At 37.9% G+C, this 15,142-nt stretch overlaps 1 protein-coding gene across 2 annotated transcripts in view; it reads right to left on the reverse strand.

The window, feature by feature from the left end:
• Window positions 1–15,142, reverse strand: part of LOC123680738 (protein prickle-like) — a 348,884-nt gene that overhangs the window by 155,000 nt on the left and 178,742 nt on the right. Inside the window, exon 2 of one of the 2 annotated variants that reach the window (XM_045618805.1) lies at window positions 4–63. The exons of the other annotated variant lie outside the window; for it this stretch is intronic. The gene's annotated coding sequence lies outside the window, so the exon portion shown is untranslated. The remainder of the gene's footprint in view (window positions 1–3; window positions 64–15,142) is intronic. 2 annotated transcript variants of the gene reach the window in all.

The following is a 15,142-nucleotide window of genomic DNA, read 5'->3' on the forward strand; positions in this document are numbered from 1 at the left end:
TACCTGGAATCGCTTCCGTGACTGGATCAGGAAATTCTTTGAGTTTGTGAAGATGACACATACCTGCAACAAAAAGATTGTTAGAAGAAAGGAAGTCATTCGAGAATGAGGATATGGAACGAATTTATTTATTGGTAGTTTTTTAATAACTTGGAATAACTTGAATAAGCGAATATACATCCAGATGGCGCGAGATTCGAAGATTCCATAATTAATACATTGTTTTATTGGAAGTAAAATTATGACTTTTTGTGATGGATGCTCGAAAATTTCAGATGAGGCGTTCTTGCTTTTGCTTTTATATTTTTAAGTAATTAAATACTGAAACATTGAACTTTTCTTGCAGCTTATAGATATAAAACCTTTACCTTCTTGCTTCTTTGCAAACTATTTTCAAATCTTGGCACTAGTTTATTGTTGAATGAAGAATTCAACTAGTTGGTGTCGATATTGCTCGATGAAATCATAATTGAATATGATGGATTAGATCAGATTTAGATTTAGATTTAAGAAGAGGTTTTATCGAACTGCGAACCTTTGGTCTATTGCCCCCAAGAAGATGTTCTAATTATTAGTCATAGTGATATACAACTCGCTCTCCAGTTCTAGAGTTCTAATGAACTCCAGTTTCTGGGATGGCTTCAAGGTTCAACAAGTGTCTTTTCAGAAGCATTCTCTGTGTATGCTAGGTGCTAGTCGAGGCTAATGCCGACGTGTGTATATCTTTAACGACCAACCAAAATTGAAATTTATTACTCAAAATTAAAATCTTATATATATCGAATATACAGTATTGGCAACAATATACGAGCTTGATTCTTGGATAGTAAGTTTTTTGAAGTTCAGCGACTTTTCAGAAATAACAATCAAATGAGTATTGCAAATTGCACTAACGCTGAAGTGCGAATCGGCGAGATCTGAATACATCAGAAAACCATTCTCCGTCCAAGAAGCATGACCTGGATGATTCAAAAAACGGCGTGGGCTTTTTATAACAACAATTCGCAGATCTATTCTCTACTTTCAACTCTCTTCGCTTGCTTTCTGTGACCCAGTTGCACCGCAGCGTTTGTGTATTTAAGACCTTAAACAAAGGTTAAGTAGGCTGTGGAGCTCTTACTCGTTATATAATTAGATCATTATCGCGTTTCACTACGTATTTTAGAAATTGAATGGCTCCCGCGAAAATTGGATAATGACCAGGTAGCGAGAACGTTATTGATAGTGGCTATTGTTCAGTGATGCCAACGGTCGCAAGAAAATCACTAATTTGCTACGTTATTCAGTGCGCTGCTCTGGCTAACTGCCGCATTAAATGAGCAAATGCTGTAAAAACCATTTATACGAAGCAGTATTCTTGTTTTTCTTCTTCAGTAGCGATAACGCTTGTAAAGATTCTGTTGATTAGAGTGTGATGATGTCTGCAACTAGTTTCAGCGTTGATAGCGTCATTCATAGAATTCAAGCAGAATGTCAAGAAAAACCTGATATTTCAGTGACAACATTAACAGGCCAATTTAAAAGTCTCCGGTCAACCATAGTAAACAAATTTTTTTGGCAAAATTCGACTTTATTATTCAACATAGTTGCCTTCCAGGGCGATACAGCGATTATAGCGATCTTCAACTTTTCGATACCATTTTTGTAGTATGATTTGTCTTTCGCTTCAAAATAGGCCTCAGTTTCGGCGATTTATTTTTCATTGGCGCTAAATTTTTTTTCAGCGAGCATTCTTTTGAGGTCTGGAACAGGAAAAAGTCGCTGGGGGCCAGATCTGGCGAATACGGTGGATTCAAAAGCAATTCGAAGCCCAATTCATGCAATTTTGCCATTGTTTTCATTGACTTGTGACAAGATGCATTGTCTTGATGTAACAGCCACTTTTTCTTCTTCAAATGGGGTCGTGTCTTAACGATTTCATCCTTTAAACGATCCCATAACGCTATATAATAATTACTGTTGATGGCCTGGACCCTTTGAATTTGGAGAGTCAAAAAAATAGCTAGATCACAAAAGTCATTACATATAAAATAATAATTTGGAAGTAAACAATGAATATTATACCTTGCGCATCCCAGAATACTGACGCCATAACCTTGCGAGCAGACTGTTGTGTTTTTCCTCGCTTTGGATTCGAATCATCGTGTGCAGTCCACTCAGCTGAGTGTCAGTTGGACTCCGGAGTGAAATGATGGGGCCATGTTACAACCATTGCTACATATCGACGCAAAAATTCAGGTTTATTGCACTTAACAGCTTCAAACACTGCTCAGAATCATAAACACGTTATTGCTTTTGATCGATTGTCAGCTCGCGTGGCATTCATTTTGCACACAGCTTTCTGCTGTTCAAATATTCGTGAATGATATGATGTACACGTTCAGATGGTATCTTCACAATGTCTGCTTTCTCGATCAACTCCACTTTACGGTCATTCAGAATTATTGTGTGAATTTGTTGATTTTTTCGTCGGTGACAGCCTCTTTTGGGCATCTACTGCGTTCGCCGACTTCGGTGCTCATTTCACCACGTTTAAACTTAGCATACCAATCAATGATGGTTGATTTTCTTGGTGCAGAATCCGGAAACTCTTCATTAAGCCAAGATTTTGCTTCAACTGTGTTTTTTTACCTCCAAAAGGCAATATTTCATCAGCACACGAAATTCTTTTTCTTTCCATCTTTTTTTCAAATAACAAAAGTAGCTACACTCACAACGCAATATCTCACAAACTAATGGTTGGACTGCTGTCAAATTTCGACACATATCGTTTGAAAGTTGGTACTAATCAAAAATCATATGGATTCAATACTAGCACCGCCATCTGTTCATCCGACCGTGGACTTTTCAATTGGCCTAATATAGTATTCACGTTTTATCGGTCTGTGTTCATATTTTTGTGTTCTATACAGGTTTGTTTCAACCTCTGTTTTATTATCAGTTGAAATGTAACACGATGAGGCCGAAATGTTAACGAAACAATTGTCGCAAACATTAAAAGATTTGTGAAAATTACTTTGTTTCATTATTTCGTCTATAAGAGATTTTTATCAAACAAGGACCACATCCATCGAACACAAATTAAATTTAACCACAGATTCTTCATTATTTTCTAATCTAATCCTTTGACATCGACGCCGGTATCGAATTCGAGCGCAACAAATAATTGAACAAAATCACAACGTGCCGAAAAATAATCAAATCAATCGTAGGCATTATTATTATTACGTTTTAATCAAACATCGAAATTGAAAACATCGTTTATCCCACCCCTGAAGAATGACCTTGAAACTTCCCAGAATTTCCGAGACAGCATCACAAGTCTCCAGCATCCGAAGACATTCCAACGAAATTGGAGCGTCCTCCGACTCCTTCAAGAACAAAAGAACACGCCGGGACCGAAAGTCACGCGAGGTAGGACTTAAACAATTTTCTCGGGCTATAATTGTCTAAATTACAGTGTAATATCGAAACCACAACTCAATTCTAGAAACTCATTACGCAGGAGTTGAGTTTTTGAATAATGCGAGACAGGCTATCGAGACGGCCGGTGTCTCAAATTGATATTTGCGCTTTTGCGTCAACGACAGGTTGGGTTTCCAAGCGTGTGACAGGTTGAGAGGTCGGATTATGGCGTTTTCTTACGACTTTTTCTATGGTTCCGATGATGTGATCAGCTAAAAATTTTGCATAGAGCTCAAAATCGGTATTTCACATCAACACCGCAATTTGAACAACGTGGTAACGGAAATATTCAGTAATTATTTATATTCTTCACGATTTTTCTATGGTTCTGGTATTCTACACGAAGCTTGAAATGGTTATCCTATCCATTTCGGCGCATTCAATCCAATTGGATTCGTAATCATGGAAATATTAAGTATTTAGTTTTTTTCTTCCAATAATCTCCTCGAGTTTTCTATGGTTCTGATGAATTAGTTCAAAACTTTGCAATGAAAGGGGTATTTCATATCGACACCCCAAATCTCACGGACATATTGAGTGATTTTTTCGATATTCTTCTCGAGTTTTTTATGGTTCTAGTTGAGCTATTCCACAACGTTTAGCACAAAGCTTGAAATAAATGGTTATCTTATCTATACAAATGCATTATCACACCGATCCGATATGTTATCACCGAAATATTCAGTCTTTCCATATTCCTCATGCGTTTTCTATGGTTCTGAGGATGTGATGAGCTTGAAACGTTGCATGGAGCTTGAAATGGATTTCATATCGACACTCTGAATCTCAAGTACGTTGGTTTTGTGATAACGGAAATATTGGGTATTTTTTTATATTCTTCATGATTTTTCTATGGTTCTGGTTCAGCTACTAACACAAAATTCTTCACAAAGCATGGAATAGTTATCCCACAAGCGCATTTTCAACCCTATCGGAACTGTAATCACGGAAATATCCATTATTCAGTTTTTTTCTTCCAATATTCATCTTGAATTTTTTATGGTTCTGATGATGTGATCAGATCAAAACTTTGCACGGAGCTTGAAATGAGTAATTCATATTGACATCCAAAATCTCAACTGAATCGGTTTTACGATCACGGAGATATTGAGTAATTTTTTTGAAATTCTTCTTGAGATTTTTATGCTTCTGGTTAAGCAATGATCACAAAATTTTGCACGAAGCTTGAAATGATCATCCTATTTATACAAGTGCATTCTCAACCGGATCGGATCAGTAATCACGGAAATATTCAGTATTTAGTTTTTCCTTCCAATATTCTTCCTGAATTTTTTATGGTTCTGATAATATGATCAGTTCAAAACTTTTCAAGGAGCTTGAAATGGGTATTTCATATCGCCACCACAAATACGTTGATTTTGTGATCACGGAAATATTGGGTAAGTTTTTTATATTCTTCTTGAGTTCTTTATGGTTCTAGTTAAGCTATTAACACAACATTTTGCACGAAGCTTGAAATGGTTATTCTATCTGTACAAGCGCATTCTTGGATCTGTAATCATGGAAATATTGAGTCTTCAGTTTTTTCCAATATTCTCCATGATTTTTTTATGGTTCTTATTATGTGATGAGCTTCAAATTTTGCATGGAGTATGGAATTGGAATTTCCTATCAATGTGAAACCTTGTCAGTTAATAGGGTCTTTTCTTTCGATATTCTTCTTGAATTTCCTTCGGTTTTGATTAAAGTGAGCAACATGCAACCAGCAGTTTTGAAAATTAATACAAAAATTACATTTCTAACATTAATTGCATATTTACGAAACCTCAAGTCACATTTCGCCCATTAACAAACAAAAGTTTGAGATTTCAACTGAGAATAAATATTCTGCAATTTTTTTTCGAAGAGGCAAATGATTTTTTGGAGTCCATTGGAATTAAATTCGTGATTACATGTCTTCGATGCCATATTCCTGCAAGAAAACAACTTCTATGCCCACCACTAATCCTCAATTTCCTGTAACTATATTTGTTTACACTGCTTAACATAAATAATGGAAATTTCGATTCCGAATACTCAATAATTAATTCCATAATCCTTCAAAGAGCATACCAATAAGCCATTAAGGAAATAACCAATAAATAAACAAATCACATAAAATATCGTCCAGTTGATTGAGATGTTCATAATCTTATGCTCTCGTTCATTCGTATATGCAACACAAAGAATTGTAGCCTATAAAAATCTGGTCTGGGCTATCTACAACGACGATCTCATCAGGTTTATCTTGATCAATTTACACTCCCATGTAGAGGCTTTGCTGCCATATGTTATATGGTTGATTGGGATGGTCTGAACGCTCTTTGAGATTTTTCAAGCGAAGAGAACTATAAACTACAGTCTCGACAAGGACATTAGCTAAGAAGGTGTTAATGGATGTTGAAAGCAATTTTTAGAAAATTGTATTCTGAAATTTTGCTTTATTTATGTAACAAATGATAAAAATACAGAAGGATTTGTTGTTGCTTGACATGTGGATTGAGAAATGTATTGACAAAAAATCGAATTTTGTCGACACTCAAGAATAACTGAGAATATTTCTTCTGTAGCTCTACACTCAGGTTTTTTGATACCACGTCGGTAATGGAAATTAGGCATTTCTTTTGACCAAAATTGGCAGATTTTGATGTGGATGACGTTCATTATCAACAAGACAGAGCTACGTGCCACACAAGCAACGAAACAATTTTGCAAGGAATGCTTCCTGGCCGTGTTATTTCTCGAAGAGGATCACAATTGGCCACAATTCTAATTTGACAAATTTAAAAATTTTTTCATGTCATGTGAAAGGAGAAAGGTCTATGTCACTGCTCCACAATCGATTCAGAACCTTGAAGATGGAATTCGTGAAGTTATTGGCGACATAGATGGAATGATTTCTTTCAAAATATACTCGTTTTTTCATAGAAAAATGAAATCTCATATTGGTGAACTCTATAGGAGGAAATGCAATACTAATATTAAAAAATAATAATTCTTTCATATTCAAATTTTACCTCATTCAAATCCCTAATTATTATAAAACTTTTTCCTGAATGACACCAACAAAATTATTGAAAATAAGGACCAAATTTAATTGACAAGCCACAGATCCCACTGCCTCATGAAAATAAGGGAGAACATCACCACATGACGAAACGAAATTGTTGATATCTCTTCGTACAAATCACCAATTTTCATGGGGTTCTGACATAATTTTTCAAACAATAATCTACATTGTAGTATTTCAATATTTTTAATTTGCGGATGAAAAAATAATGATAATTTTAGAAACTTTTCGTTTTTTCGCTAAATAACTGATGATATGGTGTACCTATTATATTCGTGAAAAAATCAATGCAAAAGAAGCTAAACTTCAACATTGTGGACATTTACGAAATGACTCGTAAAATACGACAGTAGAAATTATTGTAATATTCTACTGATTATTCAATCGTTCTGGCAACAACGTACATTAATTTGTCCACCCCCTCTGAGCAAATATTGAAAGAATACGATAATGTCAAATGATGAAAAATCAAAGAAAATTCCACATTCGTATAAATCTCCTTTTGTTGAAATCGCTCAAAACACCGTCATAAAAAGATACGGCGCAACATCCAACTATACACAAAATCCTTTGAAGTCCTTTATTCCTACATTTTCAACCTTTTATTCGCCGTCAAAACACCATAACCGGAAACCCTAACAAATCATCAAAGCGAAAAATTCCCTTAACATGCCAGCCTAAGATCCCAATTAGAACTTTCATGGGACATCCTGAATTGAATAACCGTACTCGCCGAAACAACCATCAACGAGGAGGGTAGGTAGGTATAATAATAGACTGCAGCAACCCTAATTACAGGCTTGCGCGTCCACTTTTAGTGCCTTTGGATGTCGATGATAATTCCGACCGTGAAATAGCATCTCGTGGATTTTTCTAATTTAAACGTGGGCAGCCATGCGCTCTAACCCGCTTTATTGGCAATAAATAAGATCGTTTACTGTTCACCGCGCGGTTTCAGATATATATGTGCGCGATCATTTTTCTCGGGGATCGAAATACCAATAACTCCGTTTATGACTTGGTAATTGAACTTCGAGGATGGACGGACTTATTCCTATCTCGAGTTCCGTAAAAAATAATATAATTAATATCAAGTTGTGGCAATCCAGCTTCGGGTTATTTGCCTGGAGTTATTTCGGAACTAGAGGACTTGATGATGAAATATAAGGTGTCTTATAATAAGCCAGAAGACAGATTTTGAAATGTCCCCCTATAATGTATATCCTAAAAAATATTTCGGCAACAAACGCAACCTTCAAGGGACTTTTTTTGTCTAATTTTAAAAAGCTCTTAACTGCTACGACGTATGGTTATGACGTAACAGTTAAGTAAACCTTCCCATAACCTTTCATTAAGAGAGAATGGTACCACTTGCGTTTCGGCGCATCTGTCAAAGTTTACCTATTCAGCTCCCCCCAGCACCTCTGAGAAGCCCTCACTTTTCAGTGAGTGGAGCAATCTCAAACGTTCTTCTGATTTTCCGTCCTTTTCTACCACATGTGAGAATTCAGATACGTTTGACGGCATTCAATTCTTACACGCCAGCCAATGAAAACATAGCGAACTATGAAAAGGTTGTTCGAACATTTAGCAATGCAGCAACTTCGAGCTCGATAGACAGAGACGGTAATAGTTAGCTGTTCTACGGCGGATTGAGCAGATGTTTTGAAAGAAATGACTCGCTTTTTATGATAGGCCACTTTATAAGTCCAGGACCTAACCAGTGAAAACACATTTTTTCTCCAAAATTCCACTTTATTCGTCAACATGGCCACCTTCTAGAGTGATAAATGCGCTCCACTGATCCTTCACCTGCTCAATACCTGCAGTATACAAATTCGTCTTTGCTTCAACCTCAGCAATTTTTTCTTCATTAGAATCAAATTTCATTTTTGGAACATTTGGAACACATTTTTGGATGTGGTCTATTTAGACTTTTCAAGAGCATTCGATCGCGTTCCTTTGAAAAGACTCCTTCTCAAACTAAGCCATTTTGGCATCAGAGGGAAATTACTCAAATGGATCGAGTCATTTTTGAGTGATCGAGAGTTCACAGTCAGAGTCGGTGCATCCTCTTCTAGTAGCAGGACTGTAACTAGTGGCGTGCCACAGGGTTCTGTGCTCGGCCCACTGCTATTTCTGATTTATGTGGCTGATCTTCCACAACTGGTATCCTCTGAGTGTTCAGCTTATGCAGATGACTTTAAATTGTTTGCCAATGTTTTCTCCTCTACAATCCAGAATGATCTGAATCGTATCTCTGAGTGGTGTCAGGAATGGCTTCTTCCCCTAAATATTCAGAAGTGCAGGGTTTTACATTTGGGCAGGAATAATCCGAGGAGACAGTACAACATTGATGGTGTTCTACTTCAAGCTGCCGAACAACATGGCGATTTAGGAGTGATCATGTCATCTGATTTATCTTGGTCGGCTCATGTCGATTGTGTTGTGTCAAAGGCGAAGAGAATGGTGTACCTAATAAGAAGGACCTTCCCCAGGTGTTCTGTGAGTACAGCTAAGACCCTGTATACTACTTACGTGCGGCCCATCATGGAGTTCGCCGGTCCTGTTTGGGTAGCGGCACTCGCGGGTGATCGCGAGAGGCTCGAGAAGGTTCAGCGGTGTGCAACGCGTGTGCCGTATGGTGCGATTCGCCCGAGCTATAGCGAAAGATTGCGCCTGTTCGGTCTTCGTTCTTTCAGTGAGCGCCGTGAACGTGGCGATTTGATAGTGACCTATAGAGCGTTACACGGTCTGTTCGGTTGTGATCTGAGCAACTTGTTTGCCCTCAATACTAACAATCTTCGTGGCCACCAGCTGAAATTGTACCACGAAAACTATCGGACATCTCAAAGGCAACATTTCCTCTGCAACAGGGTGTTTGATAGGTGGAATTCACTACCAGGCTGGATAGCGGACGCCCCAAGTGTGAATACTTTTAAAAATCTGTTGGATGCACTTTGATGTCGTTTTAGCATATTATTTATTTTAGGGTATTGGTGTTATGTAAATTTTTCTGTATTTTTTTCCTGAGAGTTATAGGCTTGTATGCCTCCTCTCTTATCCATTTTGTAATAATAATAATAATAATAATAATCATTTTGAGGACTGCAAAAAGCGAGTAACTACTGGGCAAGATCTGAAGAAAAAGCTTGGTGATCATGCTGCTGAAAGCGCATTTCGCAGAGTATGACCTTAGTTATTTCGATTTGTGAACAAGAATTCTTTTGTATTTGAGGGAACTTCTGCACGATATCGATCCAATGACGCCGTATGTAATATCACTATCGATGATTTCGCCTTTATCAAGATACTCAATGAATAATGAATCATGCATGTCCCAAGATACGAATGCCATAACATTGCCAGCTGATGTTTGGTCGCATTGGAGGCTTTCACAACCGCTTACCCCTCAGCTGATCCTCTTTTTCATTCAGGTCTGAAGTGATGAATCCACCCACTGTCATATATCGACGTAAAAAATACTGTTTGTTCCTCTTATACAGCTCCAAACAACGTTAGGAATGGACGATGGATTCACCCATTTCGACCAAGGCTTTCTCATGAACCTTCTGATAATTTCAACTCTACCACTATCTCACAAATTTTAACTTTGGTGGTCCGCAGAATCTGAATTACACTTATCCATTCATTGCTTTGCGTGTACCAAACTTTTTCCCATCAAAATACTGTGTTTTGTCAACCCACGAAAAAAATTTCTATCCATTTTGTCGAACCACAAATATAGCGTCACCTAACCTTTAATATTTTGATCCAGATTAAACTATATGTTGTGCGCCTGGCTCTGAAGTTATTCAGTGACGTAATATTTAGATATCACAATGTAGGAATAGAGGTCGTAGTTTATAGTAACTACAACCATGTCTACGGAACTTTTATTCATGATTATCGCGTTTTCAAGAATAATTATGTCATTTCCAGAAACTAAAGTTCATCTCAACCTTCGTTTTCTGAAAATTTCAGCATGATTTGAAATAAGAATGACTATTCATTTTATCTCGCCAAATTTTATTGATAAACTACTACAAATACTTTAGTAGTCACTAACAGTGTGTAGCCTCATCTAAGAAAGTGTTCCGCAAATCAAGCCGAGAATCGTTAGTTCCGCCTGTTTTTTCTCTTTAAAATCAACGCACACCTCAGTTTTCACCTCTCCAATCACTGCAACATAAATACGAAATAATTCCAAGTTTGATCGTAATATCCGGTACATTGAACATCATAATAACATCAATCATGGAAACATTTTAATGGGATCCAACAACGAGTTCATTTCGTCGCTAACGACATCACTTAGCTCCACTAGTTCTGACTATTATTATTCGTTGCCTATCATTTTGTTAAAAATCTGGTCTACTATAAAACTGAAGAACTGAAGACTACATCGGGGCAAAGAACGGGTCCAACCAGAGCTACCAATGTGTAATTTCTCCCGCTCAGGCCTCAGGCCCGTCTACCTAACGCAGAATACGCCTCTGGTTATCATCATTAACAGTTGCCGGCAGTGGCGGCACTTGAATTTTGTACAAGTGATAACTTCAACATTGAAAGTTTATATTAATTCTGCCGAATCTTTTGCACTAATTCGTCTTTTTATATACCTTTTAATTTGTCTTTATAAAAACATTTGATTAAAATTGATGAAACCAATAACCTAACAAATAAACCATCTGATGAGTTTGCAAAAGTGCCATCAAAGGTAACACCAGCTAGACCTCAACTATTATGGGGACTTGGAAAAGAAGACTACATGATTGCAGTACAACAATGAAGGTTCATTAGGGAAGCTGAAGTAGCTGCCAGGAATGGTCTCCTCATGAAGCACCTCATGAAAATGAGTCTAGCAGAAAGTGAAGAGTTCAATTTCTGTTGGGGAGGAAGAATAAACTCCGGATCACCTGGTGACGGAATGCTTCGCCATCGCTAGCAAACGCAAAATATGGCTCGTTGAAGCCATTCCAAATATTGGAGTTTATAAGAACTTTGGAACTGTAGGGCGACCTGTAGACTACGACGACTAATGGCTAGATCAACTCTGATGGGTGGGGTTCACAAAAGACCACAAGGAAGGTGTAGGAAATGAGAGAATTAGGAATAAGAGAGCCTGGCCCTCCCCGACATATCATAAGCGAACCATTTCAGTGACGAAATGATAAAGAAAATTAGCATTGAAAAAAACTTCTTTAAAATACTAAGTAGAAAAGACGATTGGGAAAAGGAGTCCACTGTCCCAGTGGACACATGGTTCCAAAACCATGACGAGCTCTGGAGCTGGAGTATTTGAGACTACTACCAAATGCCCAATATCGTTAAGCTGCTGTCTAAGTGTCTCTCAGGCAGAGATACTTGCATTAGAAAGATGTGTAGAAATTGACCTAGCAAGAAACTATCGGAAATGGGATATAGCAATACATTCTAATAGTCAGGCTGCAATCAAAGCACTGAGCTCACATATCATCGATTCTAAGATGATATTGAAGTGCCGAAGAAAACTCAATGACATAGGCAAGAATAACAAGGTCTTTTAGTCTGGGTTTCCGGCCACTCGGGAATAAGAGGAAATGTAGAGGCCAAAACACTTGCCATAAAAAGAGCACCACCTCTTCTCATCGGCCTGGAACCTTTCTGTGGCGTAGACAAATGTACCTACAAGAAAGAGTTTCAGAAAAGGGAAAAACGAACGAAAAACACTCTGGCGGAATCTTTCTGGTTTGGATCACTTCAAGAAGTTTCTTCGAAACTTTGACCCTGCAAGATCCAAGAAGTATCTGGATCTCAGGAAAAATTTACTACACCACCTTACAGGATTCCTCACAGGTCATTGTCGCCTTAAAAAAACCTCATGATAATGGTCAAGGAGAAAATGACGAGTGTAGATTCTATGGGGAGGAGGAAGAAACTCCGGCACACCTGGTGACAGAATGCCTCGCCATCTGCTTTGGACACGAAACTTGTAGAAGTTAGGAAGTAGCCTCCTTGAAGCCATCCCAGATACTGCAGTTCATTACAACTCTGGAAATGGAAGGCGAGATGTAGATCACTTTATGAAGAGAATAGCCCAGATGAGGGGCACAATAGACCATTAGGTCGCAGTGAAACGAAACCTCCTCTACTAAATCTTAATCTTAATCACGGTGCAACTATACCCTGCTGAAATATAAATCTCCCTAATAAGCCCTGAAACAAGTGTGACCCTGCCAAAAAACAGCCTAGAAATAGTTGTGGAAAAAGCCTTGTTTGATACGGGGTTAGCAGTGTAACGTGCCGCCACTGACCTCCGTGTCTCCTGTCAAGGCAGGCCACAGGGTTCGCTCCGTGGTCCACGGCCTCTCTTATTCATTACGCTGATTATCAATTTAGCGCGATCGTCTTTCTATTGAGGAATGCGGTGCCGTCTAGATCATTTCTGGCCGTATCTGTAGCATGAATTATTGGAAAATCATGTTTCGTAACGTGCTATGAACGTTTCTATGAGCTATTGGATAACCAACCTGACGGAACGTTCGGGCACGTCTGCGTTTGGGAAATTGAGCAGACTGATTAGTTGTGCACGTTTCGGTGAGAATTAATCATGAGTGTTTGGACTGGGAACCGCCATCGTTCAACGATGGGGATTTAAAAGTGTTGATTACACTATGTTCGGCGGGAACATAGAGTAATAAACATAGAGAGAGGGAGTATAAGCAATTTTTACATGTCCCCAACATGGTTAGATCACGTTGTCAGATTGTGATATATTTTCAAATCCACAATTTTACTATATCGTTATGGATGTATATTATATTGAATGAAATCAATTTATTTGGGTGATTTTCGACTAAATATGCAAATTTGAATATTTGGAATTCGATATTTTTCCTAATTATCGAATTTATAATAAGCAGAATATTTATTATGCTCTATATCTATCTGCTGAAATCCTAGGTTTGGCAACTTTTGCTCTCCTAGTGTCATTGGTTGTTTCACGTCGTTTGACTTGCTTGAAGGTTGTTTTCTGAATTTATGATATATTTAGGTATTTATTTCAATATATTTTAAGTTAATATGAAACGTTGATTATTGAATCTCATGGAACATAAGAAGTACGTTCTTTGTGGAGAAACTTGCGAATTGAGTGAAATATCGTATCACTGTTATGTTTGCATTTCCGCAAGCTTCATGTCAAATTTGATAGTTCATGATGGGGACAAAATTTGCTCACTGAAAATGACAGATGCTCTCTCTATGTTTATTACTCTGTGGGAGGGAACGATGGAAAACCGACGCAGGTGTGTGGGGATCGCCTTTAAAACAAGTGGTGTTTTGCGAACTGGTTGGCTTCACTCATGACGAATCCCTGGCCTCATTCAATTCTGTCCGTCCAACAGTGAATAGCTTGAAATTTGCAGGGTAGAATTATACTAGGTTAAAACTAGGGGTTCGACAGTGATAAGAATTTTGCATTGGGATGGAAAACAAAAGTCTGAAGCTTAACAATTTGGTCGCATGACCAGAAACAGAAAAAATTCAATAAGAATATCGAAAAAAACTTATCAATTATTATAAATCTGATGGTGATGAGATTTTGCCGTCAAGATAAAATAACAAATTTCGTTCTTCCAGTATTTACTTTCAAAATCTCATTGAAATAAATCGATTCTTTCCAAAGTAATAAGTTTTCCTTGGGTTCGTTAAATCAATGCAACATGAGAATTCAATAAAAAAATATTGTGTTCCCTAAGAAAAAACATGTTTGGTCATTCACACCTGTTTGGTACACCTTGTGTATTTCCAGACAATTTGAGAATGTAACTCTTATGAAGTCTGATGATGATGTCTGTAGGATGTTTTTGTTTGATGTTAATAGAACCAATAATAAAGAAGTTATGAGAATTTTTCATTTCACGCCAATTTCGAATTTTCTCTTGTAGCTTGAAAACAGTTGAATTTATGAGTTTCCGATTAACACCAAATTAATTCTCTCAAAAATCGAGCCCCAAAATGTGCCATTCATTTTTTTCTAGCTCAAAGGGATTTTGAGATCCTCTCACTGGACAACAAATTTGGGACACTCAATCGTTGTATCGGAACACTGAATATAAATACAGTTAACTGTTATGAAGATGACTACTGATATTCAACAAAAAGTTGTTACGATAACCTTCGTTTCATAATTTCAGCTACGCAGCCTACGTCATCGATGACGTAACCACGTTCTTCTGCTACTTCCAGTCTGCGAAATATGGTCCATAATTCAAACGACGCACCGTCCGCGGAAAGGGGAACTACGTCTCTGCCTGTTCTCGTTCGACTCCAGACCCCCGTCCACCATATAAAGATGGATTTTTTCGCTGGAAGCAGCCGCACCGCACCGATACTCACTCCTTCTATCTAGGGAGAGTTTACGACAAGACGTTTTATGGCCGCTAAAATCGTTCCCGCTCTTTGGGACGTACATTGAATGAAAGTGGAGAGATTTAGCGCTGCTTTATGGATTTCGGGACCGTCCTTAGGTGACACATTCGCAATTTGTCTTATCTTTTTCCGAAGACGATTTACGACCCTGCGGAACGTATGGAGATATTTATACGATCGTCGAGACGAGTG

The sequence above is a fragment of the Harmonia axyridis genome, chromosome 1, assembly GCF_914767665.1.
Source record: "Harmonia axyridis chromosome 1, icHarAxyr1.1, whole genome shotgun sequence".
In the NCBI taxonomy this organism is placed as follows: domain Eukaryota; kingdom Metazoa; phylum Arthropoda; class Insecta; order Coleoptera; family Coccinellidae; genus Harmonia; species Harmonia axyridis.